This window comes from Pteropus medius, unplaced genomic scaffold (assembly GCF_902729225.1).
Source record: "Pteropus medius unplaced genomic scaffold, Ma_sr-lr_union100, whole genome shotgun sequence".
NCBI lineage: Eukaryota > Metazoa > Chordata > Mammalia > Chiroptera > Pteropodidae > Pteropus > Pteropus medius.
The window spans coordinates 6,499,296-6,505,554 of NW_024342257.1; the positions used below are offsets into that span (position 1 = coordinate 6,499,296).

Below are 6,259 nucleotides of genomic sequence, written 5' to 3' on the forward strand. Positions count from 1 at the left end.
ATATTTAAGTATATATTTCTTTAAGTTGAGGATTTTAAAAATACAACCACAATGCAATTGTTACACTTAACATTAATTCCCTAATATCATGAAATAACCACTAAGTGTTATCTATTAACTTCATAGTCTTATAAACGTCATAAGACATATTTTTGTTCTCAAACTAATTTTTTTTTTGAGTAACAGAATTATATATTCCATAGAAGCCAATATATAAAACAAAAAGAGAGGGAACTGTCTGGTTAGAAAGGAAGGGGAGGTGGGAGGAGGGGTTCACAGCCCTTCTGCTTAGCATTTCTCACATTCTATGGACCATAGTTTGAAATTCACAGGCATATTCACCTCCCTTCCAGTTCTAACTTTCAACAATGTTCTTTCCCTCGGAAAGTTATAGCTCATCATGGACCTTTATAAACAGAATTAAACAGAAGGCAAATTATCATCTAAAAAGAGTCAATTCAGACACTGTTGTTTCAAGAAGGCAAATAGGAAAATGGCACCATGTTCACTGGAATCTTTCAGCAACTGAGTTTCGTTTTTTATGACTCTCTTTCTCTCTCTCTCTCTCTCTCTCTTCTCTCTCTCTCTCTCTCTCTCTCTATATATATATATATATATATATATATATATATATAGAGTATATATATATATATATATAAATGGTTGTTCTAGAGGACTTGTATTTGCCTCGACCTCCTATGAGCTGAATAGTGTCCTGGAGGGCAAGAACAGCAAAGACCTCTGCTCAGAAACCATTCTGATCTCATCCAAGAATTTGATCTCCAGTTCCAACTTCCAGTTTTCGGATCTATTGCTGTTGCCGATAGAACGTCTGTAGTAGCTCATTCTCTGTCTTTGGTGGGGGGCATTCGAAGATGTCACAACCTTTTGTGAGCCAGATTTTCTTCTCCTCCAGCCTGTGTTCCTCCCCCTACCTTGGCACCTTTTCTTCCAGCAGAGATAATGCCTCTGGTCATCTTCTGCAACCAGCTTTTCTGTCTGATTGAAGAGCTGGGATGAGGCAGGGATCATCCACTTGGAGAGGAGTCTGTTTGGGGGTTAGAGGCTGGGGACTCAGAAGCTCGGAGCCGGACCTATGGGTATCAGGATTGGTCCTTTATTCATCTCACTGAGCCACTCCCAGGTGGTCAGAGAGGGCTTGACCCTTGCCATAGGTAGGTAGATGTCCTCTTGCTAGGATTCCGACCACCAGGGTATAATCATGGATAGGGGTTTGATGAGGTTTTTGGTTGTAATCAGCTTGTAGAAGTGGAAGATCTCACAGGACACGTCGAGACCTCTCTGGGATGACACCGACCCCCTTTGGTGGGTGTTAGGAGCGATATTTGATCAGGTAGTTCAGGTGATATTTGTCGGCCCTCACCTCATAATAGTGGATGTTCCTATTTCCCTTTCCCACCACACAGAGCATGTTGGTGTCTGTGTCATATAAGGTAAACATGCCTGAGGAGCCATCCAAGTCCTCTTCGGTGAGAGGCATAGAGAAGTTGTCCTGGTTACAGGGCTATCTGCCAGTCGTTCCATCAGGATGTGGACAACAGCTTATTCAGGTTCCTCGGAAACAGCACTTTGTTGGCCTGGTGCCCTTTGTAACTGGCTTCCTGGAGAATGGTCCCTGCTCAGAGGTGTCGAGAACCTGAATCTAGTAGTCTTTACAAGTGGTGGCCAGCAGACTGCCATTGGTGTTGAAAGACAGGGACAGGATCACGTCTTGGTGGCAGTCAATTGTCTTCACAGGGCTCATGATTATAGACTCCTTTGTATCTAGGTTCCAGACTATCACCTTATATAATTGTAGCAGGAACTGAAGATTACTTTGGCAGCCGTGGGGTGCCACTCAAACAGGCCCACTCTGCGGGAGTGGACCACCAGCTCATTCCTGCAGGCTGTGAAGTTCCTTTATAGCAACTGCTTGAGGATGTCCCAGATATTAATCATGGCATCTTCAGAACAGGAAGCAATATCAAAATAGTCAAAAGGTTTCATTTGATGTGTATGATGTTCCCTCAGTACTCACAGACCTTCCGGTAGTGAGGGTCCAATTTTTTCATCTGATGCAGGAGGATGACAAAAAAGATAACCTCACCAGCGTACTTAGTCACAACTGCAATAAAGTGAGAGCTCACAGCGCAAAACTGATTGTCGTGGACGCTGTGTGTAATGGGCACAGAGTTGTGCCAGTTCTCCTTGCTTGCTGGTTTTCCAAAAACCTGGAGAACTCAGAGCTCCAGTACTAGTGTGCCATGACATTTTGATGATGGCCACACAGGAGTCCTTGCACCCAGAACTCTCACATTTTCCAAGATGCTTTAAATTCTAAAGTTAGAACTCTTTGAGCTTACTTCAAGGTTTGCTTTTAGTACAAAAAAAAACAAAATTGTAATGATTTTTTTTTGCTCCTGTGAACAGATTATTTAAATGACCTACAGGAATATTTGGCTCAGTGGGGAAAAACAAACAAGCAAAGAAACAAAAACCTTTCTCTGATAGTGCAGTGCTTAACAAAGAGATAATTGGAAAAGAAAAAGAAAAACTAAAGCGCAATTTCTAAAGTAGTTTTTTTCTGTTGTTTTATGATAAAGGCACAACAATGTCCACACCAGTATGAGCCATTTGAAAAATATTTGCTGAAGAAAGTAGATTTCCATTTGTTCCTTAATTTACTAACATTATCCTTCACCCAAGTTCCACATATATCAGAATATAAATCCTACACTTTCTGTGACAAGAGACTGAAATAAAAATGCAAGCAGTATTGGGGCCAAACTAACAGCCCAGATGTTTTGGACTAACTTCACTCTGTCCAAGCTAGATTAGGTCCTCAAATTTAGTAACTTATTATATTCAATAATTTTTTCCTTTTTTATTTCCCACCAAAACTGAGAGCTGAGATTGTCGACTTTTGTAGAATTTGTTTTAAGCAAATGTACCCATAATTAGAAAATTAACAGAATGTTAGATTTAAAAAAAAAAATTATGCACGTACAATATTAGTTTCTGAACAGTCTGGTATGCTTTCAAATCTGTTCACACGAAGTATTTTTTCTATCACTATTACACTCCACACCCCGCACCCCACAAAATGCCCTCATATATTTAATGAGTCTTTACTATAGTAATTACACCTTTTCAAATATTCTGATATTTCTTTGTAAAAAGAATTATTTATAAAAGAATGAGATGACATGTATTTTTATTTTTACATCATTTTTTAAATCTAAATTTTCATCTTTTATTTGACAAATTTATAGGTTTATTTCTTCTTCATCGATTCACATGACACTAATGCAAAACTTCATTTCATATTCAATTATTTCCTTTAGTATTTACCTTCCCATACAAACATGTAAATGACTGAGAAATCAACAGAATATTACTTGTATTTTCTATATTTCTCCAGTGAAAATCATTAAAAAATAAATAAAAACCCTTAAAACATCTCAAAGAAATTCCACAGTTTATTCTACATGCTTTCAGATAAGTCTCTTCTTTTTTAACCAAATTCATTTCTGTTCAAACCCTATTTATTTTTCAGATAAGAAGAAAGAAACTGACTTATTTTTTGCTTATATGTAGAGGTACTTCGCTTCATGTTATTTCTGTATAAGTGCATCACTCATGTTATCATCTCTATTCATATATAAGGAAAATGAGGGCCAGAGCAAATGTCTGTAGCAGAACCAGAAAATAAAACTACCATTGACCTTAAGGCTTATGTTTCTTGTTAATTATATTTTTGTCCCTTTTCATCCCACTATCCTATGCCAAAGAGAGAATGTGAAATTAATTTTGCTTGGAAATCACAGCCTCTGAAGAAAATACCAAATTCAGAAAGGATGCCTTATAAGGCAAAATCTCCCAGTCCAAGTTTTTCATCTATAATAGTTTTTCTGATCTTTCTCAGCATCTAGGTTAAATGAGAAAAGGACAAAACAAAAAGTATATGCTGGGGAAATTTAGAAGTATTCACTTTGATATTTGTAAATGTGATAAAATACATATTGTATAAAATTTACCATAGTAACCAGTTTTAGGTGTACAGTTTAGTGGTATTAAGTACATTCACATTTTTGTGAAACCATCATCACAATCATCCCAAGAATTATTTCCATCATGTAAAACTAAAACTTTGTGCCCATTAAATAAGATACCACTTCACATCAACTGGAATGGTAACTATGACAAAAGCGGAAAATAATAATGTTGGAGAAAATTTGGAGAAATTGGAACCATTGTGGTTTTGATTTGCATTCCTCTAATGAGTAGTAATGTTGAGCATCTTTTCATGTACTTATTGGTTATTTATATATCTTCTTTAGATAAATGTCTATTCTAGTACTTTAAATTGGGTTGTTTGTTCATTTATTTTTTGGTGTTGAGTTATAGTTGTTCTTTATATACTCTTTTTTTCCAGCTTAATTGAAATACAATAGACAATTAATTGCTCGTATTTGCGTTGTACCATTCAATGATTTTTTAAATTACATTTGGCATACAATAATATATTAGTTTCACTTGTACAGCATAGTGATTAAATATCTATATAACTCACAAAGTTATCACCCCACTAAATCTAGTACTCCTCTTCCCCTTACATATTTACTACGTTGTTAACTATTTTCCTTATGCTATACTTTATATCTCCATGTCTGCTTTGTATTGATCCATTTGTACTTCTTAATGTCTTTGCCTTTTTTCACTGTCCCCCCAACTGCCCTCCCACCTAGTAACCATCAAAATATTATCTGTATCTATAAGTTTATTTCCATTTTTGTTGTTTATTTTGTCCTTTAAATTCCACACGTATATTTGTCTTTCTCTATCTGACTTCATTTATCGCAATACCCTCTAGATCTATCAAAGAAATATCTTTTTCCATCCCCTTCCTTTTAGACTGTATGTGTCTTTTAATCTAAAATGAGTCTCTTGTAGGCAACATATGTAGGGGTCTTGTTTTCTTATCCATTCAGTCATTCTATCTTTTGGTGGGAGCGCTTAATTCTTTTCCATTTGAGGTACTTGTTGATAGAAATGTAATTATTACCATTCTTTACTCATGTTTTTGATACGTGTTTTTTTCTTCTTAAAGAAGTCCCTCCAACAATTCCTTTAATACTGGCTTGGTGATAATAAATTCCTTTAGCTTATTTTTTCCTGAGAAGCACTTTATTTGTTCTTGGACTAAATGATAGTTTTACTGGATAAAGTGTTCTTGGTTGTAGGACCTGGCTTTTCATCATGTTGAATATTTTGTGCCAAGTCTTTCTGTCTTGCATAGTTTCTTTTGAGAAATTAGCTGTCAGTCTTCTGGGTGCTCCCTTGTAGGTCTAACTGCTTTTCTCTTGCCCCTTTTAAGATTCTCTCTTTGTATTTAAACTTTGGGCATTTTAATTATGTCATGTCTTGGTGTGGGCCCCTTTTGGTTTATCTCTTTTGAGACTCTCTGAGCTTCCTGGGGCTGTATGTCTATTTTCTTCACCGAGTTAGGGAAGTTTTCCATCATTATTTCTTCAAATGGCTCTTCACCTTTTTGTTTTCATTCTGGTACCCACAAGACATGGATATTTTTACATTTAACAGTGTTTCATAGGCTCCTTAAATTATTATTATAGTCTCAGCTTCTTTTTTCTTGCCATTCTGATTGAGTGTCCTTGGCTTCCCCATCTTCTGTATCAGTGGGATCAACAGAGGAACAATGGATACCTCTAACGCTTCTGCCCAGGAAAAGGCCTCGCCTCCAGCCCCTTGTAAGTCCCTGGTGCCCCCCATGCAGTCGACCCGGTGCTGATGCTTAGAGTAAGCAGGTCCGTCATCGTGAAAGTCTGCTCTCAAACATGGCCTCTTTAAGAAGCATCTGTAACTACCAGCTGTTGCTGTAGTAGCCTCTCTCACACTCAATCTCTTGGGACCGGCAGCCTTACGTCTTTGCCCCCTCCTATGTTCTACCATTGCAGAGTGATTTACTCTTTCTCTCCCTAATTGTAGTGCTTCTGTTCATTAAGATCCCAGGTGACTTTGCTTGTTGTTTGCTCCATGTTTCTGTCACAACTTTGATGTGGTCACAAGAGGGATGAACAAAGCCTCTATCTTTTTCACCCTATATATATGCTTGATAATACCTCTTATTACATATATGATTTGGAAATATTTTCTCACATTCTGTGTGTTGCATTTTCACTATGTTGTTGTGTCATTTGATGAACAAAAGTTGTTTTTTTTTTAATTTTGACAAAGTCTA

General features: G+C 36.9%; 1 pseudogene; it reads right to left on the reverse strand.

The window, feature by feature from the left end:
• Positions 1-763: 763 nt before the first annotated feature.
• Positions 764-5,970, reverse strand: LOC120600083 (coronin-2A-like; annotated as a pseudogene).
• Positions 5,971-6,259: the final 289 nt, after the last annotated feature.